General features: G+C 40.7%; 21 non-coding genes across 21 annotated transcripts; 17 read left to right on the top strand and 4 right to left on the bottom strand.

Moving 5' to 3' along the window:
- The first annotated feature begins 931 nt into the window (after window positions 1-931).
- Trnav-aac (transfer RNA valine (anticodon AAC)) lies at window positions 932-1,004 on the top strand. The gene has a single exon. It is a non-coding gene; the product is annotated as a tRNA-Val (tRNA).
- A 350-nt stretch (window positions 1,005-1,354) lies between these two features.
- Window positions 1,355-1,427, top strand: Trnav-aac (transfer RNA valine (anticodon AAC)). Its single transcript has one exon. It is a non-coding gene; the product is annotated as a tRNA-Val (tRNA).
- Window positions 1,428-2,199: 772 nt separating this feature from the next.
- Window positions 2,200-2,272, top strand: Trnav-aac (transfer RNA valine (anticodon AAC)). The gene has a single exon. It is a non-coding gene; the product is annotated as a tRNA-Val (tRNA).
- Window positions 2,273-2,622: 350 nt separating this feature from the next.
- Trnav-aac (transfer RNA valine (anticodon AAC)) lies at window positions 2,623-2,695 on the top strand. Its single transcript has one exon. It is a non-coding gene; the product is annotated as a tRNA-Val (tRNA).
- A 350-nt stretch (window positions 2,696-3,045) lies between these two features.
- Window positions 3,046-3,118, top strand: Trnav-aac (transfer RNA valine (anticodon AAC)). The gene has a single exon. It is a non-coding gene; the product is annotated as a tRNA-Val (tRNA).
- A 350-nt stretch (window positions 3,119-3,468) lies between these two features.
- Window positions 3,469-3,541, top strand: Trnav-aac (transfer RNA valine (anticodon AAC)). Its single transcript has one exon. It is a non-coding gene; the product is annotated as a tRNA-Val (tRNA).
- A 350-nt stretch (window positions 3,542-3,891) lies between these two features.
- On the top strand, window positions 3,892-3,964 carry Trnav-aac (transfer RNA valine (anticodon AAC)). Its single transcript has one exon. It is a non-coding gene; the product is annotated as a tRNA-Val (tRNA).
- Window positions 3,965-4,115: 151 nt separating this feature from the next.
- On the bottom strand, window positions 4,116-4,189 carry Trnar-ucu (transfer RNA arginine (anticodon UCU)). Its single transcript has one exon. It is a non-coding gene; the product is annotated as a tRNA-Arg (tRNA).
- A 192-nt stretch (window positions 4,190-4,381) lies between these two features.
- On the top strand, window positions 4,382-4,455 carry Trnav-cac (transfer RNA valine (anticodon CAC)). The gene has a single exon. It is a non-coding gene; the product is annotated as a tRNA-Val (tRNA).
- Window positions 4,456-4,605: 150 nt separating this feature from the next.
- On the bottom strand, window positions 4,606-4,679 carry Trnar-ucu (transfer RNA arginine (anticodon UCU)). Its single transcript has one exon. It is a non-coding gene; the product is annotated as a tRNA-Arg (tRNA).
- Window positions 4,680-4,810: 131 nt separating this feature from the next.
- Window positions 4,811-4,883, top strand: Trnav-aac (transfer RNA valine (anticodon AAC)). Its single transcript has one exon. It is a non-coding gene; the product is annotated as a tRNA-Val (tRNA).
- A 350-nt stretch (window positions 4,884-5,233) lies between these two features.
- Trnav-aac (transfer RNA valine (anticodon AAC)) lies at window positions 5,234-5,306 on the top strand. Its single transcript has one exon. It is a non-coding gene; the product is annotated as a tRNA-Val (tRNA).
- Window positions 5,307-5,656: 350 nt separating this feature from the next.
- Window positions 5,657-5,729, top strand: Trnav-aac (transfer RNA valine (anticodon AAC)). Its single transcript has one exon. It is a non-coding gene; the product is annotated as a tRNA-Val (tRNA).
- Window positions 5,730-6,501: 772 nt separating this feature from the next.
- Trnav-aac (transfer RNA valine (anticodon AAC)) lies at window positions 6,502-6,574 on the top strand. Its single transcript has one exon. It is a non-coding gene; the product is annotated as a tRNA-Val (tRNA).
- Window positions 6,575-6,924: 350 nt separating this feature from the next.
- Trnav-aac (transfer RNA valine (anticodon AAC)) lies at window positions 6,925-6,997 on the top strand. Its single transcript has one exon. It is a non-coding gene; the product is annotated as a tRNA-Val (tRNA).
- A 350-nt stretch (window positions 6,998-7,347) lies between these two features.
- On the top strand, window positions 7,348-7,420 carry Trnav-aac (transfer RNA valine (anticodon AAC)). Its single transcript has one exon. It is a non-coding gene; the product is annotated as a tRNA-Val (tRNA).
- A 772-nt stretch (window positions 7,421-8,192) lies between these two features.
- On the top strand, window positions 8,193-8,265 carry Trnav-aac (transfer RNA valine (anticodon AAC)). The gene has a single exon. It is a non-coding gene; the product is annotated as a tRNA-Val (tRNA).
- Window positions 8,266-8,416: 151 nt separating this feature from the next.
- Trnar-ucu (transfer RNA arginine (anticodon UCU)) lies at window positions 8,417-8,490 on the bottom strand. Its single transcript has one exon. It is a non-coding gene; the product is annotated as a tRNA-Arg (tRNA).
- A 192-nt stretch (window positions 8,491-8,682) lies between these two features.
- Trnav-cac (transfer RNA valine (anticodon CAC)) lies at window positions 8,683-8,756 on the top strand. Its single transcript has one exon. It is a non-coding gene; the product is annotated as a tRNA-Val (tRNA).
- A 150-nt stretch (window positions 8,757-8,906) lies between these two features.
- Window positions 8,907-8,980, bottom strand: Trnar-ucu (transfer RNA arginine (anticodon UCU)). The gene has a single exon. It is a non-coding gene; the product is annotated as a tRNA-Arg (tRNA).
- Window positions 8,981-9,111: 131 nt separating this feature from the next.
- On the top strand, window positions 9,112-9,184 carry Trnav-aac (transfer RNA valine (anticodon AAC)). The gene has a single exon. It is a non-coding gene; the product is annotated as a tRNA-Val (tRNA).
- Window positions 9,185-9,360: the final 176 nt, after the last annotated feature.

The following is a 9,360-nucleotide window of genomic DNA, read 5'->3' as shown; positions in this document are numbered from 1 at the left end:
GCAACAGCCACGGTATTTACATTGCGACATGCACGCTTTGTGGCGACAGATACGTTGGTCAAACGAAAAATACGTTTGCAACAAGGTGGCGTAGTCATCGCGCAGCATGGAAAAGATTTGCCATCACACAGCACCAACACAAGGATGACAAAGCTGCGCTTTTTCGCCATTACGAACAGAAGCATATGTCTACGCTCGTTAAAAAACCAAACATCGCACAATGTTTTTCGGTCATTTTTGCAGAACAACCTGTGCTACAAAATTTAGATATGGCCGAAGCAAAGTGGTTGGGATTGATTAACGCCAAAATAAACATCCAGCGCATGATACTACCGCGTGTTCGCTAAATTCGTTTTCCACGCATTCCCCTCAACCCAATTACTGTCTTATCTTTTTCTGTACCTCCGCTTTTTTTCTGTTTTGCAACACACCTGCGGCATACTTGACAGCACGATAGTAAACAGTGCGGCGTTCACTCTGGAAAGTTTCTTCACCAGTTGCATGTTATTCTGGTAGCTTGTTTTAGTATTTTATTGTTTTTACTGTTTTACTATGCTTTTATAACAGTATTGTATTCGCTTACAGAACTGACGATGCCAAAACTTTTTGGCGAAATATATATTCTGTGAAATACTGTGTACAAGTACGGTTGATTCTGTTTGGCCTAGGGTTTATACACTGGGTTTTGAATTACTTCACAAAAGATCGTTTAATGACATGACAATGAAAAGTACATCCCTGCCGGGACTCGAACCCCTGGATTTGTAGTCCAGCGCGCTAATCCATTGACCCACAGAGACATTGGGAACTATATCAAGTTCTCTGCGACTTGCAATGTCACAATTTGTGACAAATTGAGTTGGAAAACAACCAGATTTCTTAAGGCAACCACCAAACTACTGGATGGCGATTAAGCGAACCTTTTCATGTGGTTTCCGTAGTGTAGTGGTTATCACGTTCGCCTAACACGCGAAAGGTCCCCAGTTCGAGCCTGGGCGGAAACAAACTTTTCTTTGTTCTCTGAGATTTAAAATTTCTGCATTATATTTCAATAGCTAGACTCATTTTCTTGGTTTAGATTTTACAAGCTTCAAGAAAAATCAAATGTGTTTTTTACTTCACGAAAGATCGTTTAATGACATGACAATGAAAAGTACAACCCTACCGGGACTCGAACCCCTGGATTAGAAGTCCAGCGTGCTAATCCATTGCGCCACTGAGACATTGGGAACTCTATCAAATTCTCAGTGACTTGCAATGTCACAATTTGTGACAAATTGGGTTGGAAAACAACCAGATTTCTTAAGGCAACCACCAAACTACTGGACGGCGATTAAGCGAACCTTTTCATGTGGTTTCCGTAGTGTAGTGGTTATCACGTTCGCCTAACACGCGAAAGGTTCCCAGTTCGAGCCTGGGCGGAAACAAACTTTTCTTTGTTCTCTGAGATTTAAAATTTCTGGATTATAGTTCAATAGCTAGACTCATTTTCTTGGTTTAGATTTTACAACCTTCAAGAAAAAGCAAATGTGTTTTTTACTTCACAAAAGACCGTTTAATGACATGACAATGAAAAGTACATGCCTGCCGGTACTCGAACGCCTGGATTAGAAGTCCAGCGCGCTAATCCATTGCGCCACAGAGACATTGGGAACTCTATCAAATTCTCAGTGACTTGCAATGTCACAATTTGTGACAAAATGGGTTGGAAAACAACCAGATTTCTTAAGGCAACCGTCAAACTACTGGACGGCGATTAAGCGAACCTTTTCATGTGGTTTCCTTAGTGTAGTGGTTATCACGTTCGCCTCACACGCGAAAGGTCCACAGTTCGAGTCAGGGCGGAAACAAACTTTTCTCTGTTTTCTGAGATTTGAAGTATCTGCATTATATTTCAATAGCTAGACTCATTTTCTTGGTTTAGATTTGACAACCTTCAAGAAAAAGCAAATTTGTTTTTTACTTCAAAAAGATCGTTTAATGACATGACAATGAAAAGTACATCCCTGCCGGGACACGAACCCCTGGATTAGAAGTCCTGCGCGCTAATCCATTGCGCCACAGAGACATTGGGAACTCTATCAAATTCTCTGTGACTTGCAATGTCACAATTTGTGACAAATTGGGTTGGAAAACAACCAGATTTCTTAAGGCAACCACCAAATTACTGGACGGCGATTAAGCGAAGCTTTTCATGTGGTTTCCGTAGTGAAGTGGTTATCACGTTCGCCTAACACGCGAAAGGTCCCCAGTTCGAGCCTGGGCGGAAACAAACTTTTCTTTGTTCTCTGAGATTTAAAATTTCTGCATTATATTTCAATAGCTAGACTCATTTTCTTGGTTTAGATTTTACAACCTTCAAGAAAAATCAAATGTGTTTTTTACTTCACAAAAGATCGTTTAATGACATGACAATGAAAAGTACATCCCTGCCGGGACTCGAACCCCTGGATTAGTAGTCCAGCGCGCTAATCCATTGAGCCACAGAGACATTGGGAACTATATCAAATTCTCTGCGACTTGCAATGTCACAATTTGTGACAAATTGAGTTGGAAAACAACCAGATTTCTTAAGGCAACCACCAAACTACTGGATGGCGATTAAGCGAACCTTTTCATGTGGTTTCCGTAGTGTAGTGGTTATCACGTTCGCCTAACACGCGAAAGGTCCCCAGTTCGAGCCTGGGCGGAAACAAACTTTTCTTTGTTCTCTGAGATTTAAAATTTCTGCATTATTTTTCAATAGCTAGACTCATTTTCTTGGTTTAGATTTTACAAGCTTCAAGAAAAATCAAATGTGTTTTTTACTTCACGAAAGATCGTTTAATGACATGACAATGAAAAGTACATCCCTGCCGGGACTCGAACCCCTGGATTAGAAGTCCAGCGTGCTAATCCATTGCGCCACAGAGACATTGGGAACTCTATCAAATTCTCAGTGACTTGCAATGTCACAATTTGTGACAAATTGTGTTGGAAAACAACCAGATTTCTTAAGGCAACCACCAAACTACTGGACGGCGTTTAAGCGAACCTTTTCATGTGGTTTCCGTAGTGTAGTGGTTATCACGTTCGCCTAACACGCGAAAGGTCCCCACTTCGAGCCTGGGCGGAAACAAACTTTTCTTTGTTCTCTGAGATTTAAAATTTCTGCATTATATTTCAATAGCTAGACTCATTTTCTTAGTTTAGATTTTACAAGCTTCAAGAATAATCAAATGTGTTTTTTATTTCACAAAAGATCGTTTAATGACATGACAATGAAAAGTACATCCCTGCCGGGACTCGAACCCCTGGATTAGAAGTCCAGCGCGCTAATCCATTGCGCCACAGAGACATTGGAAACTCTATCAAATTCTCAGTGACTTGCAATGTCACAATTTGTGACAAATTGGTTTGGAAAACAACCAGATTTCTTAAGGCAACCACCAAACTACTGGACGGCGATTAAGCGAACCTTTTCATGTGGTTTCCGTAGTGTAGTGGTTATCACGTTCGCCTAACACGAGAAAGGTCCCCAGTTCGACCCTGGGCGGAAACAAACTTTTCTTTGTTCTCTGAGATTTAAAATTTCTGCATTATATTTCAATAGCTAGACTCATTTTCTTGGTTTAGATTTTACAACCTTCAAGAAAAATCAAATGTGTTTTTTACTTCACAAAAGATCGTTTAATGACATGACAATGAAAAGTACATCCCTGCCGGGACTCGAACCCCTGGATTAGAAGTCCAGCGCGCTAATCCATTGCGCCACAGAGATATTGGGAACTCTATCAAATTCTCAGTGACTTGCAATGTCACAATTTGTGACAAATTGAGTTGGAAAACAACCAGATTTCTTAAGGCAACCACCAAACTACTGGACGGCGATTAAGCGAACCTTTCCATGTGGTTTCCGTAGTGTAGTGGTTATCACGTTCGCCTAACACGCGAAAGGTCCCCAGTTCGAGCCTGGGCGGAAACAAACTTTTCTCTGTTTTCTGAGATTTAAAGCATCTGCATTGTATTTCAATAGCTTGAGTCATTTCCTTGGTTTAGCTTTTACAACCTTCCAGAAAAATCAAATTTGGTTTTTACTTCAAAAACATAGTTTTATGATGTGACACTAAAAAGTACATCCCTGCCGGGACTCGAACCCGGAACCTCTGGATTAGAAGTCCAGCGCGCTAATCCATTGCGCCACAGAGACATTGGGAAGTCTATCAAATTCTCTGTGACTTGCAATGTCACAATTTGTGACAAAATTATCGCTTGCCCGATGTTTCAAATGATTCTTTCCAGACATGTCGGTGTCCACTAGTTCTATTTTGTGTTGGAAAACAACCAGGTTTTTAGGCAACCGTCAAACTACTGGACGGCGATTAACCGTATCTTACCATGTGTTTTCCGTAGTGTAGTGGTTATCACGTTCGCTTCACCCGCGATAGGTCCCCAGTTCGAGCCTGGGCGGAAACAAACTTTTCTTTGTTCTCTGAGTTTGAAGTATCTGTATTACATTTCAATTCCTAGATTCGTTTTCTTGATTTAGCTTTTACAACCTTACAGAAAAATCAAATTTGTTTTTTACTTCAAAAACATAGTTTTATGATGTGACAATAAAAAGTACATCCCTGCCGGGACTCCAACCCGGAACCTCTGCATTAGAAGTCCAGCGCGCTAATCCATTGCGCCACAGAGACATTGGGAACTCTATCAAATTCTCAGTGACTTGCAATGTCACAATTTGTGACAAATTGTGTTGGAAAACAACCAGATTTCTTAAGGCAACCACCAAACTACTGGACGGCGTTTAAGCGAACCTTTTCATGTGGTTTCCGTAGTGTAGTGGTTATCACGTTCGCCTAACACGCGAAAGGTCCCCACTTCGAGCCTGGGCGGAAACAAACTTTTCTTTGTTCTCTGAGATTTAAAATTTCTGCATTATATTTCAATAGCTAGACTCATTTTCTTAGTTTAGATTTTACAACCTTCAAGAAAAATCAAATGTGTTTTTTACTTCACAAAAGATCGTTTAATGACATGACAATGAAAAGTACATCCCTGCCGGGACTCGAACCCCTGGATTTGTAGTCCAGCGCGCTAATCCATTGACCCACAGAGACATTGGGAACTATATCAAGTTCTCTGCGACTTGCAATGTCACAATTTGTGACAAATTGAGTTGGAAAACAACCAGATTTCTTAAGGCAACCACCAAACTACTGGATGGCGATTAAGCGAACCTTTTCATGTGGTTTCCGTAGTGTAGTGGTTATCACGTTCGCCTAACACGCGAAAGGTCCCCAGTTCGAGCCTGGGCGGAAACAAACTTTTCTTTGTTCTCTGAGATTTAAAATTTCTGCATTATATTTCAATAGCTAGACTCATTTTCTTGGTTTAGATTTTACAAGCTTCAAGAAAAATCAAATGTGTTTTTTACTTCACGAAAGATCGTTTAATGACATGACAATGAAAAGTACAACCCTACCGGGACTCGAACCCCTGGATTAGAAGTCCAGCGTGCTAATCCATTGCGCCACTGAGACATTGGGAACTCTATCAAATTCTCAGTGACTTGCAATGTCACAATTTGTGACAAATTGGGTTGGAAAACAACCAGATTTCTTAAGGCAACCACCAAACTACTGGACGGCGATTAAGCGAACCTTTTCATGTGGTTTCCGTAGTGTAGTGGTTATCACGTTCGCCTAACACGCGAAAGGTTCCCAGTTCGAGCCTGGGCGGAAACAAACTTTTCTTTGTTCTCTGAGATTTAAAATTTCTGGATTATAGTTCAATAGCTAGACTCATTTTCTTGGTTTAGATTTTACAACCTTCAAGAAAAAGCAAATGTGTTTTTTACTTCACAAAAGACCGTTTAATGACATGACAATGAAAAGTACATGCCTGCCGGTACTCGAACGCCTGGATTAGAAGTCCAGCGCGCTAATCCATTGCGCCACAGAGACATTGGGAACTCTATCAAATTCTCAGTGACTTGCAATGTCACAATTTGTGACAAAATGGGTTGGAAAACAACCAGATTTCTTAAGGCAACCGTCAAACTACTGGACGGCGATTAAGCGAACCTTTTCATGTGGTTTCCTTAGTGTAGTGGTTATCACGTTCGCCTCACACGCGAAAGGTCCACAGTTCGAGTCAGGGCGGAAACAAACTTTTCTCTGTTTTCTGAGATTTGAAGTATCTGCATTATATTTCAATAGCTAGACTCATTTTCTTGGTTTAGATTTGACAACCTTCAAGAAAAAGCAAATTTGTTTTTTACTTCAAAAAGATCGTTTAATGACATGACAATGAAAAGTACATCCCTGCCGGGACACGAACCCCTGGATTAGAAGTCCTGCGCGCTAATCCATTGCGCCACAGAGACATTGGGAACTCTATCAAATTCTCTGTGACTTGCAATGTCACAATTTGTGACAAATTGGGTTGGAAAACAACCAGATTTCTTAAGGCAACCACCAAATTACTGGACGGCGATTAAGCGAAGCTTTTCATGTGGTTTCCGTAGTGAAGTGGTTATCACGTTCGCCTAACACGCGAAAGGTCCCCAGTTCGAGCCTGGGCGGAAACAAACTTTTCTTTGTTCTCTGAGATTTAAAATTTCTGCATTATATTTCAATAGCTAGACTCATTTTCTTGGTTTAGATTTTACAACCTTCAAGAAAAATCAAATGTGTTTTTTACTTCACAAAAGATCGTTTAATGACATGACAATGAAAAGTACATCCCTGCCGGGACTCGAACCCCTGGATTAGTAGTCCAGCGCGCTAATCCATTGAGCCACAGAGACATTGGGAACTATATCAAATTCTCTGCGACTTGCAATGTCACAATTTGTGACAAATTGAGTTGGAAAACAACCAGATTTCTTAAGGCAACCACCAAACTACTGGATGGCGATTAAGCGAACCTTTTCATGTGGTTTCCGTAGTGTAGTGGTTATCACGTTCGCCTAACACGCGAAAGGTCCCCAGTTCGAGCCTGGGCGGAAACAAACTTTTCTTTGTTCTCTGAGATTTAAAATTTCTGCATTATTTTTCAATAGCTAGACTCATTTTCTTGGTTTAGATTTTACAAGCTTCAAGAAAAATCAAATGTGTTTTTTACTTCACGAAAGATCGTTTAATGACATGACAATGAAAAGTACATCCCTGCCGGGACTCGAACCCCTGGATTAGAAGTCCAGCGTGCTAATCCATTGCGCCACAGAGACATTGGGAACTCTATCAAATTCTCAGTGACTTGCAATGTCACAATTTGTGACAAATTGTGTTGGAAAACAACCAGATTTCTTAAGGCAACCACCAAACTACTGGACGGCGTTTAAGCGAACCTTTTCATGTGGTTTCCGTAGTGTAGTGGTTATCACGTTCGCCTAACACGCGAAAGGTCCCCACTTCGAGCCTGGGCGGAAACAAACTTTTCTTTGTTCTCTGAGATTTAAAATTTCTGCATTATATTTCAATAGCTAGACTCATTTTCTTAGTTTAGATTTTACAAGCTTCAAGAATAATCAAATGTGTTTTTTATTTCACAAAAGATCGTTTAATGACATGACAATGAAAAGTACATCCCTGCCGGGACTCGAACCCCTGGATTAGAAGTCCAGCGCGCTAATCCATTGCGCCACAGAGACATTGGAAACTCTATCAAATTCTCAGTGACTTGCAATGTCACAATTTGTGACAAATTGGTTTGGAAAACAACCAGATTTCTTAAGGCAACCACCAAACTACTGGACGGCGATTAAGCGAACCTTTTCATGTGGTTTCCGTAGTGTAGTGGTTATCACGTTCGCCTAACACGAGAAAGGTCCCCAGTTCGACCCTGGGCGGAAAAAACTTTTCTTTGTTCTCTGAGATTTAAAATTTCTGCATTATATTTCAATAGCTAGACTCATTTTCTTGGTTTAGATTTTACAACCTTCAAGAAAAATCAAATGTGTTTTTTACTTCACAAAAGATCGTTTAATGACATGACAATGAAAAGTACATCCCTGCCGGGACTCGAACCCCTGGATTAGAAGTCCAGCGCGCTAATCCATTGCGCCACAGAGATATTGGGAACTCTATCAAATTCTCAGTGACTTGCAATGTCACAATTTGTGACAAATTGAGTTGGAAAACAACCAGATTTCTTAAGGCAACCACCAAACTACTGGACGGCGATTAAGCGAACCTTTCCATGTGGTTTCCGTAGTGTAGTGGTTATCACGTTCGCCTAACACGCGAAAGGTCCCCAGTTCGAGCCTGGGCGGAAACAAACTTTTCTCTGTTTTCTGAGATTTAAAGCATCTGCATTGTATTTCAATAGCTTGAGTCATTTCCTTGGTTTAGCTTTTACAACCTTCCAGAAAAATCAAATTTGGTTTTTACTTCAAAAACATAGTTTTATGATGTGACACTAAAAAGTACATCCCTGCCGGGACTCGAACCCGGAACCTCTGGATTAGAAGTCCAGCGCGCTAATCCATTGCGCCACAGAGACATTGGGAAGTCTATCAAATTCTCTGTGACTTGCAATGTCACAATTTGTGACAAAATTATCGCTTGCCCGATGTTTCAAATGATTCTTTCCAGACATGTCGGTGTCCACTAGTTCTATTTTGTGTTGGAAAACAACCAGGTTTTTAGGCAACCGTCAAACTACTGGACGGCGATTAACCGTATCTTACCATGTGTTTTCCGTAGTGTAGTGGTTATCACGTTCGCTTCACCCGCGATAGGTCCCCAGTTCGAGCCTGGGCGGAAACAAACTTTTCTTTGTTCTCTGAGTTTGAAGTATCTGTATTACATTTCAATTCCTAGATTCGTTTTCTTGATTTAGCTTTTACAACCTTACAGAAAAATCAAATTTGTTTTTTACTTCAAAAACATAGTTTTATGATGTGACAATAAAAAGTACATCCCTGCCGGGACTCCAACCCGGAACCTCTGCATTAGAAGTCCAGCGCGCTAATCCATTGCGCCACAGAGACATTGGGAACTCTATCAAATTCTCAGTGACTTGCAATGTCACAATTTGTGACAAATTGTGTTGGAAAACAACCAGATTTCTTAAGGCAACCACCAAACTACTGGACGGCGTTTAAGCGAACCTTTTCATGTGGTTTCCGTAGTGTAGTGGTTATCACGTTCGCCTAACACGCGAAAGGTCCCCACTTCGAGCCTGGGCGGAAACAAACTTTTCTTTGTTCTCTGAGATTTAAAATTTCTGCATTATATTTCAATAGCTAGACTCATTTTCTTAGTTTAGATTTTACAAGCTTCAAGAATAATCAAATGTGTTTTTTATTTCACAAAATATCGTTTAATGACATGACAATGAAAAGTACATCCCTGCCGGGACTCCAACCCC

This window comes from Phallusia mammillata, chromosome 6 (genome assembly GCF_965637545.1).
Source record: "Phallusia mammillata chromosome 6, kaPhaMamm4.hap1.1, whole genome shotgun sequence".
Lineage (NCBI taxonomy): Eukaryota > Metazoa > Chordata > Ascidiacea > Phlebobranchia > Ascidiidae > Phallusia > Phallusia mammillata.
The sequence above is the reverse complement of the archived record's forward strand: the minus strand, read 5'-3'. Positions and strand labels throughout refer to the sequence as shown.